General features: G+C 36.1%; 1 long non-coding RNA gene across 1 annotated transcript; it reads left to right on the top strand.

Annotated features, from left to right (window-relative positions):
* The first annotated feature begins 6,585 nt into the window (after nt 1-6,585).
* On the top strand, nt 6,586-15,576 carry LOC127850815 (uncharacterized). The gene is made up of 2 exons (XR_008035461.1): nt 6,586-7,706; nt 14,675-15,576. It is a non-coding gene; the product is annotated as an uncharacterized LOC127850815 (long non-coding RNA).
* Nucleotides 15,577-16,046: the final 470 nt, after the last annotated feature.

Here is a 16,046-nt window from a genome sequence, read left to right as displayed (position 1 = left end):
GTTTCTTAGGATTTAAATGAATCACAAATCTTAACAAAATTAAGAGAGTAAAAATCGGTCCTTGTGATAGTTTCAAAAAAAGATCATAACTTCTATCAAGCGTTTATAAGGGGCATAGGTCATCCTATGGTGACAGCTCTTGTTTTAATGATAGTTACATTCATTTTTTGAGGGACAGTTACATTCAATAGTGAAACTAGAATGTCAAAAATGACACTAGTCACATTAAATAGTTATCACAAGACATGATGTTGTCAGGCTGAGTGGTTATTATCATAACATTACTATAATGTGTTGCAAGATGTAAAGTAACATATTTGAACAAAAAATTGGATTCAATGAAGTAATTTGAATTTCTAAATTAAGTGGCATCTTCTTCGAGACAAAATGAACCATAAATAAAGATTTCAATACCTTAAGACATATCTATAAAATGACATCGTAATAACATTATGACATGCTCTGAAACACTACCCCTTTATACTTTAAATGACTGCAAAATTGCATACAAAGTGTTTACGCTGTTGAACTTTTTGATGCATGACAAGAAAGGATAGTTTTACTTGCAAATTTTCATCTTTCTTGGAAGAACCATATTTAAATGATTGTAAAAGTCTATGTAAATCTTGATCCTCCCTTGTACATGAGAGCCTAAACGAATAGACCTACCTTCCTTGAATTGCTCCATTTCTGCCCAGCAACCTCCCAGCAGGTTTTCCACAAAGGTGCCTTTCAGCAGGGGGATAGGAGCCCTGCTGAATCAGTGTGGCCCTGACCAGCCAACCTGTGAACCCCTTCAAAGAATAACTGGGTTGGTGTCATTCCTCGTTCTGTTCTAAGGCGATGCCTGTTCCACGCTTCTCTTAATGTGTCAAAGGCTCTCTGAATTCGAGGCAGATACACACAGTGCAAGCACCATCGATGAATAGGATTGAATGGATTGAGGTTCATCCAGATGGCAGAAAAGCTCAGCAAATACGTGTGTACATGACCTGTACATTTCTCTCCACGTCCTTTCAATGCGTTGATTGTGCACGCTTCGGCCAGTAATGAAAGACCCTCTATCGGTTACTCTGTATCCGAGCATAAAAGCTCCGACACCAGTGTTTTCAAACCCGTGTTCTGATCGCACTCGTGATTGAACATCATACTATGTACCTTCAAGGAAACTCTCCATTGTTTTACCTTTTATTATAAAATCTACAAGAAGTTTTCTACACCTAAGACATTATTAAAGGAAAGTTGACTGCAAAGTTGTAGAGTTAAATGTACTTTAAGTATCGATATTGTTACGACTCAGGTCTTTTATCCAAGAAGACAAAAGACGGGAATGTTTAACAGTTTATTGTTTAACATCTCACATTTTACCGAACAGAAGTTTAACAACATATCAATGAAATAACCGCTGAGCGATGAGCATTATTTTTATTTTATCTACGTGAAAATTTATATTTCAACATGAGGCATCATGGTTGATAAATCAGCGTATAAATCAGGAATATAAATAATAGTTAAGTCTTTGAAAATGAAAGTCTCTTTACTTTACTATGCAAACTTCGAGTTAAAGAAATATCCGTGTTGTTTTAAAGCTCAAATGTTAAAGTAAATTAATAAAACTTTTAATGCCAACCATCTTATCAGAAATCTGCTTATTAATATACGTCAATGATGTTTCGTCAGTTTTAAAATTTTGAATGTTTTTTGGCCGAAAAAGAACCTTACTTATATACTCAAGGGTAGCCGAAGGCCGGTTGCCGATGGCCAAAACAACTGGCCGACGGCCGTGGCCGAAAATACAGATAAAAAGCGCTAAATGTGCCGAAAATATGACGTCAAGGCCTATAATGACATCATCAAACAAACGACTAGTTGCATATTCCTGCTAAGAATGGAATTTTATGTATAAGAAGTGTATAAATACTTACAAAACTATTGATTTTATACATTGTGAGTAAACAATTATTTCTTCTTGAGGATTTTTAACAACAAAAGACTGTGTCAGTACAAAAATAGACTGGTTACTTTTCCTTCAAAACGGGTCAAGGACAGTGTAGAAACATGTTTTGAAATGTAAAATGTAAATAACATGGATACATGTCAAAATGTTCTGAATGGGAATTGGAGCGACAGGCCATCCTGGCGTTCATGAACAGATATGGCCTGTCGTGGCAATTCAGGAGCACCATATAGGTACGACTTAACATGTTTTAACAGGTAAGTGTAACATAACATATTCAAACTTTATAACCCGATAATGCTGGGGCATTACACTATTAGTATAATATGATAAACAGAACTATACAAGCTTGCTGAAGATAGTCAGTTGAAAGCCCAATGCCATGTACAATACAAACCACCGAACGAAAGATTTAGATATAATACAACTATAGTGTTAAGAATATAAATGTTTGCATTTGCAAAGCATTCTTTGCAAAGACAGTTATAAAGAAGAACGAAAGTAGTTCTGCAATAGAAGCCCACCATATACAAGATTACAACACAATCACCCACAACTTACCAAAAAATCTAGGACATATTGCAAAATTAATGTATACTTTTAGTTCATATAACTTTTACTGAATCAATTAAATGTATTAAACAATACAAATTGTAGAAAAACATATCTTTATACACAAAATTTAATTATGATTAATACCTGTATTTGTTTTTTTTCATCGTCTGAGAGAAACACTGCATAAAAAATAGTTATGAAATCTAGCAACTCTAAAACTAAATACATTGTGCATTTGTAGAATCGACTGCTGATGGGATAAAGCAAATTTTTATCTTCTCAGCATTCATCATCAGCATCACCTTGCATGTTGTTTCACTCTAGGCGATTCCTCAACATCATAGTAGATGTCAGAGCAGATACTTAGCAAGCCTTGACTTACATTGCTCTTAAGCCTTTTTGTTAGATTGTTTATCATGTGTATGGTGTCTCCATTTATGTCTAGCAAATGTATTCTTGTCTTTAATAAGGGCTTCAACACCTCCCCTAACACCTCTCATTGTACTGCAATTGTCCATTAAACACTTAACAATTTGTGTCTATACAATGTCGTACTCCTTTAGCACACTTTCAACAGATTTGAGAATTTCAATTGCCATGGCAACATTTTGAATCATCGATCCCAAATGATGTATAATCACTTGATGTTTTTCATCATCATAAAACTGAATAAGAACTTTGTCATTGTTTTTGTTGGTATCTTTGTCAATATTCATTGCCACATACTTGCCTTTCACTTTCAATACTTTCAATGTGACTTTTTCTTTTAATGACTTGGCAACCCATGTCAAAATATGTGTTGCTGGTACTAGACAAAGTCGCTTTTTAAGTGCAAGCTTGTCCTCAGCGAGGCGTTAAGCAAGATCAAGAAGGTCACCTGCTAAGGAAAACGGTAGACCATGCTCACTTAAAAACAGGTTATCAGTATTCTCTGTCTGCCAAGCGGTCTTGCATACTCTTAACATTTTTGTTCTCTGCATTTGTAGAACCAGGTAACACCTGAAACAATGAACCAGATAAAATACCAACAGGGCCATGATGGCCCTGAATCGCTCACCTGACTAACCAAATACAATCCCAATCCAGATTTCATCAAGATAAACTTTCTAACCAAATTTCATAAAGATAAGATGAAAACTGTGACCTCTATTGTCTACACAAGGTTTTTCTATTATTTGACCTAGTGACCTAGTTTTTTACCCCGGATGACCCAAATACAATCCCAACCCAGATTTCATCAAGATAAACATTCTGACCAAACTTCATAAAAATCGGATGAAAACTGTGACCTCTACTGTCTACACAAGGTTTTTCTATTATTTGACCTAGTTTTTGACCTAGTGACCTAGTTTTGTTACCCCAAATGACCCAAATACAATCCCAACCCAGATTTCATCAAGATAAACATTCTGACCAAATTTCATAAAGATTGGATGAAAACTTTGACCTCTATTGTCTACACAAGGTTTTTCTATTATTTGACCTATTATGTGACCTAGTTTTTGACCTAGTGACCTAGTTTTTGACCCCAGATGACCCAAATTTAATCCCAACCCAGATTTTATCAAGATAAACATTCTGACCAAATTTCATATAGATTGGATGAAAACTGTAACCTCTATAGTCTACACAAACAAATTGTTGACAGACGCATGCACAGTACACATACGGACGCCGGACATCACACGGTCACATAAGCTCACCATGTCACTTCGTGAGATTTTCTTATCACCCAATGTTTTTTTGGCTTTCCATCATGCATTGGACAAATATACATCACAAACATTGACTTACCTGGTTAGTTTTCATGATTTTGACATTGTGTTTGTGCGTTTTGTTGGTTGCATGGGATTTAAACTGCCTTTTTCCGGATGATTTATAACTAATTGTTTTTCCGCAACACAAAAACACACACCAGGGATGTCTGTTGTTTTTTTAACCATTCGTCAAATTTAATTCCACATCCATCTTTTTCAGCCAACCACTCCCTTCGCCATTTATTCTTTACATCCGCTTTAAGCACAAATTGAGCTTGAATTCAGATAAAAGAACTTCATTTCCTGATTTCATTAAGTATTTTTGATTTTAGCGCGGGTTTGCCAAAAAAAATAATTGAACAATTGTGTGTGTCCGTCTGTCTGTCCCAAAACTTTAACCTTGGTCAAAACTTTTGCAATATTAAACAAAGCAACTTGATATTTGGCATGCATGTGCATCTCATGGAACTGCACATTTTGAGTGGTGAAAGGTCAAGGTCATCCTTTAAGGTCAAAGGTCATATATATATGGCTTCAAAGTGCAGTAGGGGGCATTGTGTTTCACAAACACAGCTCTTGTTGAAATTTCAATTGACTTGAAGGTACAGATATTGTGTATTGTGAATGACAAATTAGCAGTGTATTATCAGATAATGAAACTAAACTGTACTAGACAACATTATTATACACAAAAATGATGTATATCATTTCCTCTTGCTCAGGTATCAGTATTACTTAGGTACCGAATCATGAATTAGGGGAAAGCGAACAAATACTCTTGTCTTTGATTTGACTGCCTTGGTCCCAGAATGCCTCTTGTTGCAATGTTTTTTGTTATGGCTTGACACACTTAAAATATTGTTCTGCATAGACGTCAGTTGATGTTGAGAATATTCATGTGATTTTTCAATTTGTTTTTCCTAGTCTAGTGTTCAATCTTCATTAATTAGTTGTTCGGATACGAGCATAATTTTTCCAAAAACCTTATAAATCTCGGATTTATGCAAAGCAGTCCGGAAAGTCACATTTTTTTGCAGATAATCTTAAATGCGTAACAAATTTTTCCGCCGAGTTACTGTGGAGCACGAGCTGATTAAAGACCCCCGAGTAATTCAGGCACTTTTCATTAAAAGCCCCTCTAAACAGTCAATCACAGTGTCTAAGCAACGTTGTAATATTTTTCACCTTCTTTAAGGTCCTCTTTGGCTTGGTTGTCCATTTCATTGCCATAGCAACTGGAAGATAGGTTTGCAGAATGTGTATGTGTGTATTTATAAGATGCTTTAACCTTGGTGACCCTCGCATTCTCTTTGATTAAATAAAAAGAATTACATGAAAACAGCTGGTTTGCATAATTTAATTTTAACAAGAAGTTCTAATGATAAAAGTTAATGAAAAGGTAAAAGATAATGCCTAATACTTCCCTCAAAGTTTTTATTATGTTTGAATAAACAACATGTTAAGACGGCTTGTCTATGTTATTGTATAACTTGTAAACTTTATAAGTTTCATTTGTATTTCTTATATGTTGTGTTCTAGCTTTTATATTTGATTTTGACTCGAAGATGTAGGTTCCATGGAGTTCATTTACTTACATAAACGTGTAAATTAGTCAGATTATTGTCAAAAAGTGTATAATGCAATTGTTAAAAGTAGAAAGTATGATATAGCAGTCGACTGTACGTGTGTGCGCATGCTTACGACCTTTTCGGAACTGTAACTTGTTTATTCATCATGCAATTTTATGATTATGTACTGCAAGTGTTAACCATCATGATGCAACATGTCATGTGTAACATCTGTCTCCCGACCTCAAAGGTCAAGGTCACACTTACAGATAATTTGTCAAATTTTGCCATAAAACAGCTGTTATGGAGTCTACCTATTTCGTTTCATTTGATATGCAATTTTAATCAAAATAACTACACTAAAAATCACCATGAATAGATGGCCTGTCGCCCGTGTAATCCATCTTCCTTCTTCAAAGGTCAAGGTCAGTTTTTAAGGTCAAATGTCAAACTTTGCCATCAAACAGCTTGTGCACACTGTTACTTGGTCATTCATTTTGCAATTTTAAAATATCTTGCAACAAATGACACCTTGAGGAGCTTTTCCCACCGGTCTTTGTCCGTCGTATGTCCGTCCGTCCATAAACATTTGCTCGTAAACACTCTAGAGGCCACATTTCTTGTCCCATCTTCGTGAAACTTGGTCAAAAGCTTTGCCCCAATAAAATCTCAGCCAAGTTTAAAACTGGGTTGTGCCGGGTCAAAAACTAGGTCACTAGGTCAAAAAAAAGAAAAACCTTGTAAACACTGCGGAAGGCACATTTCATGCCCAATCTTCATGTTACTTTGTCAAAATGTTTGTCTTAATGATATCTTGGTTGAGTTCAAAAGTGGTTCTGATCCGTTGAAAAACATGGACGCCAGTGGGCGGGGCAGTTTTCCTTATTTGGTTATAGAGAAATCTTGTAAACACTCTAGAAGTCACAATTTTTGCCCAAAGTTGGTCAAAACATTGGTTCAATTGATGTCTCAGACGAGTTCGAAAATGGTCAAGATTGGTGAAAAAACATGGCCGCCTGTGGGCGGGGCATTTTTCTCTATATGTATAGAGTGGCAGTTTTCCCTATTTGGCTATAGAGAAACCTTGTAAACACTATAGAAGTCAAAATTTTTGCCCAATCATCATGAAAGTTGGTCAAAACATTGGTTTTATTGATATCTCGGACAAGTTTGAAAATGGTCGGGATTGGTGAAAAAACATGGCTGCCAGTGGGCGGGGCATTTTTCTCTTTATGTATATAGTGAAAACATGTGAACACAGTAGAAGTCACATTTTTGGCCCAATTTTTATGAAATTTGCTCAGAACATTTGTTTCCTTGATACAATGTACGAGAGTTGAGTTCAAAAATGGTTCCAGTCAGTTGAATAACATGGCTGCTGGGAGGGGGGGCAGTTTTCTCATTATGCCCCCCCCCCTTTCGAAGAAGAGTAGGTATATTGTTTTGCTCATGTCGGTCTGTCCGTCCACCAGATGGTTTCAGGATGATAACTCAAGACCGCTTATGCCAAGGATCATGAAACTTCATAGGTAAATTGATCATGACTCGCAGATGACTCCTATTGATTTTTAGGTCATTAGGTCAAGGTCACGATGACCCGAAATACTAAAATGGTTTCCGGATGATAGCTCAAGAACACTTATGCCTAGGATCATGAAACTTCATAGATACATTGATCATGACTCGCAGATGACCCCTATTGATTTTCAGGTTACTAGGTCAAAGGTCAAGGTGACCCAAAGCATTAAAATGGTTTCCGGATGATAACTCAAGAAGGCTTATGCCGAGATCATGAAACTTCATAGCTACATTGATCATGACTCGCAGATAACCCCTATTGATTTTCAGGTCACTAGGTCAAAGGCCAAGGTCACGATGACCCGAAATAGTAATATGGTTTCCGGATAACTCAAGAACGCTTAGGCCTAGGATCATGAAACTTCATAGGTACATGGATCATAACTCGTAGATGACCCTTATTGATTTTCAGGTCACAAGGAAAAGGTCACAATGACCCAAAATAGTAAAATGGTTTTCGGATGATAACTCAAAAATGCTTATGCCTAGGATCATGAAACTTCATAGGTACATTGATCCTGACTCGAAGATGACCCCTATTGATTTTCAGGTCACTAGGTCAAGGTCACCTGAAATAGTAAAATGTTTTTTGTATGATAACTCAAGAACGCTTATGCCTAGGATCATGAAACTTCATAGGTACAATGATCATGACTCGCAGATGACCCCTATTGATTTTCAGGTCACTGGGTCAAGGTCACCTGAAATAGTTAAATGGTTTCTGGATGATAACTCAAGATCGCTTATGCCTAGGTTCATGAAACTTCATAGGTATATTGATCATGACTCGCAGATGACCCCTATTGATTATAAGGTCACTAGGTCAAAGGTCAAGGTCACAGTGCCAAATAACGTATTCACACAATGGCTGTCAAGGTCACGGTGACTCAACTTAGAAAAATGTTTTCTAGACTCCCAGATGAAATAAAGATGAAACTTGACCAGGATGTTTGTCTGGACAATATCTAGGTCAAGTTTGACATTTGGTAAAGATTGAATGAACCGACTCCTCTCAGGTGCGAACTAGGGCCATCTTGGCCCTCTTGTTTAAGTGTAATACCCACCACCCTACCTTAAAGGTCCATGTCATATTAAGAGGTGAAAGGTCAAATTTGGCCATAGAACAACTGGTCTTAACTTTTACTTTGTCATGTATCATGCAATTATAAAATAACTACTGCAAATGTCAAACATGAAAAGAAGATATGTCACTTGTAAACTTTTTCATCCTACTCAAGGTCAAAGTAAGTAAAACTTTAAGGTAAAAGATTAAATTAAGCCATAAAAAGGCTTGTCTTTTGCTTCTTTATTCATCAGGCAATTCCAAAAAAATATTTTACCAAAAATGTTCACCATGTGGAGATGGTTTACCCCATGAACAAATGTCAAGCATCTAGTCTCATTTTGCATGTGCTATTGAGATTTAACAAATGTTAACTCTAAAGATGTGTTGAGGTAACAAAATTGAGTGTTTCTTTTGTATTTGACCACATGTATGTATTCTGCATTTATGATTGTAACTTAATGTAAGTAAGCAGTACGTGCTATATTTGTTTTATACATGATATTTATTATTGTGTTCTTTTTTTTCGGCGTAAGCTGTATTAAGCCAACTTTTCACCTTAGCCTGACCTTTGTAAGTGTCCAATAAAATTCAAATAAAATTTCCCGCGGCTAGGTACGAATGAATACACTTAATTTATTCGATTGGCTGATTTGAGTATACCACCAGAACATTGGAAACATATCCGCGTCTTTGTAACACTGTTTTACTATATGAAACAATTTTATCTCTAATGAAAAGGCTTAATAGATAGAACAGTTTTACACTCAATTCTCGACATTAATACAGTTTGTGCGTACACCTTTTATTTTCATAGTATTACCAGCGCAAAAGCGTTTATACTTAAAAGGCTATGTTCTCATATTTAGTACTTACTTACATATTCCTGTCAACATGTTAACATGTAAAAGTATAAAGAGCAGCGGAAGCGAGGCCTCACTTTAAAGCATTGCATTTCAACCCGCGAGTTTTCGGGTCAATTCGCGGACATACAGAGTTTATATACAGGTCATCACCGGAGTTCGCGGCCAGTAAAATAATCGTTATATAATAAAGACGCTATCCGTGAACTAGGTGACCTGGAATTTTCTTTAGACCAGAAATATGTTAAATGAAGATATTCAGCAATATAATTATGGTATGTCAATAATAGATTCTTAATGTGTTTTCAACAATACAATGATAAATATTATTTTTGATAAATTTAACAATAATTATTCCACCATATTGCCTAATATACTAAAGTAATATTATGAGCATGTAACAGTTTATAGGTGTCTATCGCAACGGTTGATTATTGTTGATGTTTCTACTTCATATACACTTATATTAATTAATGCAGCATCAACATACTAAAACAATATACCAGAAAGAGAAAAATAATGCATTTGAATATCAACCGTACTTTCGTTTGACAACTGATCATGCGTTTACGAGTTGAACCTAAATTTAGTTTTAGTGCAGATTTGTTCATACGACACAAAGACACAATATTGTTTTACGGATCATTTCGGCTTACAGGACTGGGTGGGTCACGTAAGAATATCGAATATAAATTTGTATTTTTATAAACAACTGGTAGCAAGGTGAGTTGCAGATAATTGATCAGTAACCACATTTTAACTAACTATTTTGACCTGTTAATTCTTTTCAGCTCAATTCAACAGTGCAAAATGCCCATAATATTACTTTAAGCATGGGCACGATGATTCTCGATACTGTTAATAATCGAATCAAATAGCAATGCCCGACAAACCACTAAAACAGGTTTGTTCGAAGAACGCGCCTATAAATACGGATACTTCTTGTGTGGCCGGTTGACTCATATGTTTAAATTTCACTTCCATTGTTCTTTTGGTTTTCTGTTTTGTATCTATAGGTTTATGAATAGCAATATGTTATAATGTAAAATAAGCCGCGAAAACTCCGCGTAACATCCCGTACTGCGTGTGATGCAGCTAAGAACTGCACAGAAAAAGACATTCGCTATCCTTGATCTCATTCATTAAACTATTTACGCCGTATATCTTTTTTAAAGATATTTCTTGTTAATTGTTAACTGCATATGATAGAAGTCAATTCCAATTTTACTCTGTTTATGTTGTATGAGAAATACATTATTAAACATGAAACAGCTCAGATGTTGTAATTATTTACTTATCACCTGCAGCGTAGTTATAGAAATCACTTATCTGCAGCTCCGTATTTATCACTTGCTGAAAGGCAAAGGGATATAGACATGGTAGGAATCTCTCAATTGGTGCTAGTGAGCATGCCTGTGTGTGGGCTTGCATCCTTCACATTACACTTTTGTGTACAACTCCTACATGTTTTCCCCCCTACCGGTTTCACCAGAGGTGACTTATGGTTTACGCTCTGTGTGTCCGTCAGTCCGTGAGTCTGTCACACTTTTCTGGATCCTGCGATAACTTAAAAAGTTCTTAATATTTGTTAATAAAACTTTAAACATGGATAGATGGCAATATTGACATTATGCACGTCATTTCATTTTGTTCCTACGTCAAACAATCTGGTTGCTATGGCAAAAAAAATAATCTGACAATGGTGGAGCCTGTAGGGGACATATATTGCTTGGCAATAGTCTTGTTCATTTAATTTTCTTTTCTTTTTTTTTAACAGAATTATCAAGTGGTACAGTGCATATTACAAAGATTTTGCAATTTAGTTATTAGCTCCCCTGAGCATGAAGTCTTGGAGAAACCTTATTACCACTGTAGGGGCCACATTTAAACCTGGTTCATGTATGCCTAAAAAACTAGGTCATCATGTTAAATCTTAGAAATATCACGTTATTACAGTACAGGCCACATTTATTTATATCTTGATGAAACTTTGTCTGAATATTTATCTTGACAATATCTAGGCTGAGTTTGAATATGGACTACGTTTGTCTATAAACTAGGTCACAAGGTCAAATTGTAGGAAAACCTTGTTAAACTTGAAGAGGCCAGATTTATGACTAAGTATTGATAAAACTGTGTTACAACTGTTATGCCCCCCTTCGAAGAACAGGGGGTATATTGTTTTGCTGGATGTCAGTCAGTAGACCAGTTTAGTTCAGAATAATAACTTGTGAACGGATTGACCAATTTGCTTGATACTTGCCATGTGCATTGTCCCTTGCCAGTAGAACAGAACAGTAGTAGTCTATTTTAAGTTCCGCATTGGGTTTTTTTCTCGATAAACGATTCTTGTTGCTTGGCTTAGGGGTTAATTCTCCCCATACCCCACATGAATTACAAAAACAACATTTTGGCGCCCTGAAAAACGGAAATTCGGGCACAAACTGGAAAACTTTTAAGCCTGCGGTTTAGTGACGTTATTTTTTTTTATGCCCTCAGATTGAATGATCAGGGTATATTGTTTTTGGCCTGTCTGTCATTGTATGTGTGTGTCCGTCCCAAAACTTTAACCTTGGTCATAACTTTTGCAATATTAAACAAAGCAACTTGATATTTGGCATGCATGTGCATCTCATGGAACTGCACATTTTGAGTGGTTAAAGGTCAAGGTCATCCTTTAAGGTCAAAGGTCATATATATATGGCTTCAAAGTGCAGTAGGGGGCATTGTGTTTCACAAACACAGCTTTTGTTGAAATTTCAATTAACTTGAAGGTACAGATATTGTGTATTGTGAATGACAAATTAGCAGTGTATTATCAGATTGGTATAATGAAACTAAACTGAACTAGACAACATTATTATACACAAAAATGATGTATATCATTTCCTCTTGCTCAGGTATCAGTATTACTTAGGTACCGAATCATGAATTAGGGGAAAGCGAACAAATACTCTTGTCTTTGATTTGACTGCCTTGGTCCCAGAATGCCTCTTGTTGCAATGTTTTTTGTTATGGCTTGACACACTTAAAATATTGGTCTGCATAGACGTCAGTTGATGTTGAGAATATTCATGTGATTTATCAATTTGTTTTTCCTGGTCTAGTGTTCAATCTTCATAAATTAGTTGTTCGGATACGAGCATAATTTTTCCAAAAACCTTTTAAATCTTGGATTTATGCAAAGCAGTCCAGAAAGTCACATTTTTTTGCAGATAATCTTAAATGCGTAACAATTTTTGCGCCGAGTTACTGTGGAGCACGAGCTGATTAAAGACCCCCGAGTAATTCAGGCACTCTTCATTAAAAGCCCCTCTAAACAGTCAATCACAGTGTCTAAGCAACGTTGTAATATTTTTCACCTTCTTTAAGGTCCTCTTTGGCTTGGTTGTCCATTTCATTGCCATAGCAACTGGAAGATAGGTTTGCAGAATGTATATGTGTGTATTTATAAGATGCTTTGACCTTGGTGACCCTCACATTCTCTTTGATTAAATAAAAAGAATTACATGAAAACAGCTGGTTTGCATAATTTAATGTAAACAAGAAGTTCTAATGATTAAAGTTAATGAAAAGGTAAAAGATAATGCCTTACTTCCCTCAATGTTTGAATAAACAACATGTTAAGACGGCTTGTCTATGTTATTGTATAACTTGTAAACATTATAAGTTTCATTTGTGTTTCTTATATGTTGTGTTCTAGCTTTTATATTTGATTTTGACTCGAAGATGTAGGTTCCATGGAGTTCATTTACTTACATAAACGTGTAAATTAGTCAGATTATTGTCAAAAAGTGTATAATGCAATTGTTAAAAGTAGAAAGTATGATATAGCAGTCGACTGTACGTGTGTGCGCATGCTTATGACCTTTTCGGAACTGTAACTTGTTTATTCATCATGCAATTTTATGATTATGTACTGCAAATGTTAACCATCATGATGCAACATGTCATGTGTAACATCTGTCTCCCGACCTCAAAGGTCAAGGTCACACTTACAGATAATTTGTCAAATTTTGCCATAAAACAGCTGATATGGAGTCTACCTATGTCATTTCATTTGATATGCAATTTTAATCAAAATAACTACACTATAAATCACCATGAATAGATGGCCTGTCGCCCGTTTAACCCATCTTCCTTCTTCAAAGATCAAGGTCAGTTTTTAAGGTCAAATGTCAAACTTTGCCATCAAACAGCTTGTGCACACTGTTACTTGCTCATTTATTTTGCAATTTTAAAATATCTTGCAACAAATGACACCTTGAGGAGCTTTTCTGACCGGTCTTTGTCCGTCGTATGTCCGTCCGTCCATAAACATTTGCTCGTAAACACTCTAGAGGCCACATTTCTTGTCCCATCTTTGTGAAACTTGGCCAAAAGCTTTGCCCCTAATAAAATCTCGGCCAAGTTTGAAACTGGGTTGTGCCGGGATCAAAAACTAGGTCACTAGGTCAAAAAAAAGAAAAACCTTATAAACACTGTGGAAGTCACATTTCATGCCCAATCTTCATGTAACTTTGTCAAAATGTTTGTCTTAATGATATCTTGGTTGAGTTCAAAAGTGGTTCTGATCCGTTGAAAAACATGGACGCCAGTGGGCGGGACAGTTTTCCTTATTTGGTTATAGAGAAACCTTGTAAACACTCTAGAAGTCACAATTTTTGCCCAATCATCATGTAAGGTGGTCAAAACATTGGTTCAATTGATGTCTCGGACGAGTTCGAAAATGGTCAAGATTGGTGAAAAAACATGGCCGCCTGTGGGCGGGGCATTTTTCTCTATATGTATAGTGGCAGTTTTCCCTATTTGGCTATAGAGAAACCTTGTAAACACTATAGAAGTCACAATTTTTGCCCAATCATCATGAAAGTTGGTCAAAACATTGGTTTTATTGATATCTCGGACAAGTTTGAAAATGGTCGGGATTGGTGAAAAAACATGGCTGCCAGTGGGCGGGGCATTTTTCTCTTTATGTATATAGTGAAAACATGTGAACACAGTAGAAGTCATATTTTTGGCCCAATTTTCATGAAATTTGCTCAAAACATTTGTTTCTTTGATAAAATGTACGAGAGTTGAGTTCAAAAATGGTTCCAGTCAGTTGAATAACATGGCTGCTGGGAGGGGGGCAGTTTTCTCATTATGCCCCCCCCCTTTCGTAGAAGCGTAGGTATATTGATTTGCTCATGTCGGTCTGTCCGTCCACCAGATGGTTTCAGGATGATAACTCAAGAGTGCTTATGCCAAGGATCATGAAACTTCATAGGTACATTGATCATGACTCGCAGATAACCCCTATTGATTTTCAGGTCACTAGGTCAAAGGCCAAGGTCACGATGACCCGAAATAGTAATATAGTTTCCGGATAACTCAAGAACGTTTAGGCCTAGGATCATGAAACTTCATAGGTACATTGATCATAACTCGTAGATGACCCTTATTGATTTTCAGGTCACAAGGTAAAGGTCACGATGACCCAAAATAGTAAAATGGTTTCCGGATGATAACTCAAAAACACTTATGCCTAGGATCATGAAACTTCATAGGTACATTGATCATGACTCGAAGATGACCCCTATTGATTTTCCGGTCACTAGGTCAATGGTCAAGGTCACCTGAAATAGTAAAATGGTTTTTGTATAATAACTCAAGAACGCTTATGCCTTGGATAATGAAAGTTCATAGGTACAATTATCATGACTCGCAGATGACCCATATTGATTTTCAGGTCACTAGGTCAAGGTCACCTGAAATAGTAAAATGGTTTCTGTATGATACCTCAAGATCGCTTATGCCTAGGTTCATGAAACTTCATAGGTATATTGATCATGACTCGCAGATGACCCCTATTGATTATAAGGTCACTAGGTCAAAGGTCAAGGTCACAGTGCCAAATAACGTATTCACACAATGGCTGTCAAGGTCACGGTGACACAACTTAGAAAAATGTTTTCTAGATGATAACTCAAGATTGCTTACGCCTAGGATCATGAAACTTCATAGGTATATTGATCATGACTCGCAGATGAAATAATTTGACCACATGTATGTATTCTGCATTTATGATTGTAACTTAATGTAAGTAAGCAGTACGTGTTATATTTGTTTTATACATGATATTTATTATTGTGTTCTTTTTTTTAATTGTTAACTGCATATGATAGAAGTCAATTCCAATTTTTACTTTGTTTATGTTGTATGAGAAATACATTATTAAACATGAAACAGCTCAGTTGTTGTAATTATTTACTTATCACCTGCAGCGTAGTTATAGAAATCACTTATCTGCAGCTCCGTAATTATCACTTGCTGAAAGGCAAAGGGATATAGACATGGTAGGAATCTCTCAATTGGTGCTAGTGAGCAGTGCCTGTGTGTGGGCTTGCATCCTTCACATTACACTTTTGTGTACAACTCCTACATTTTTTCCCCTACCGGTTTCACCAGAGGTTACTTATGGTTTACAGCTCTATGTGTCCGTCAGTCTGTCGAGTCTGTCACACTTTTCTGGATCCTGCGAGAACTTAAAAAGTTCTTAATATTTGTTAATAAAACTTTAAACATGGATAGATGGCAATATTGACATTATGCAAGTCATTTCATTTTGTTCCTACGTCAAACAATCTGGTTGCTTTGGCATAAAAAAATAATCTGACAATGGTGGAGCCTGTAGGGGACATATATTGCTTGGCAATAGTCTTG

The sequence above is a fragment of the Dreissena polymorpha genome, chromosome 1 (genome assembly GCF_020536995.1).
Source record: "Dreissena polymorpha isolate Duluth1 chromosome 1, UMN_Dpol_1.0, whole genome shotgun sequence".
Taxonomy (NCBI): Eukaryota; Metazoa; Mollusca; class Bivalvia; order Myida; family Dreissenidae; genus Dreissena; species Dreissena polymorpha.
This window is presented reverse-complemented; position numbering and strand designations above follow the sequence as displayed.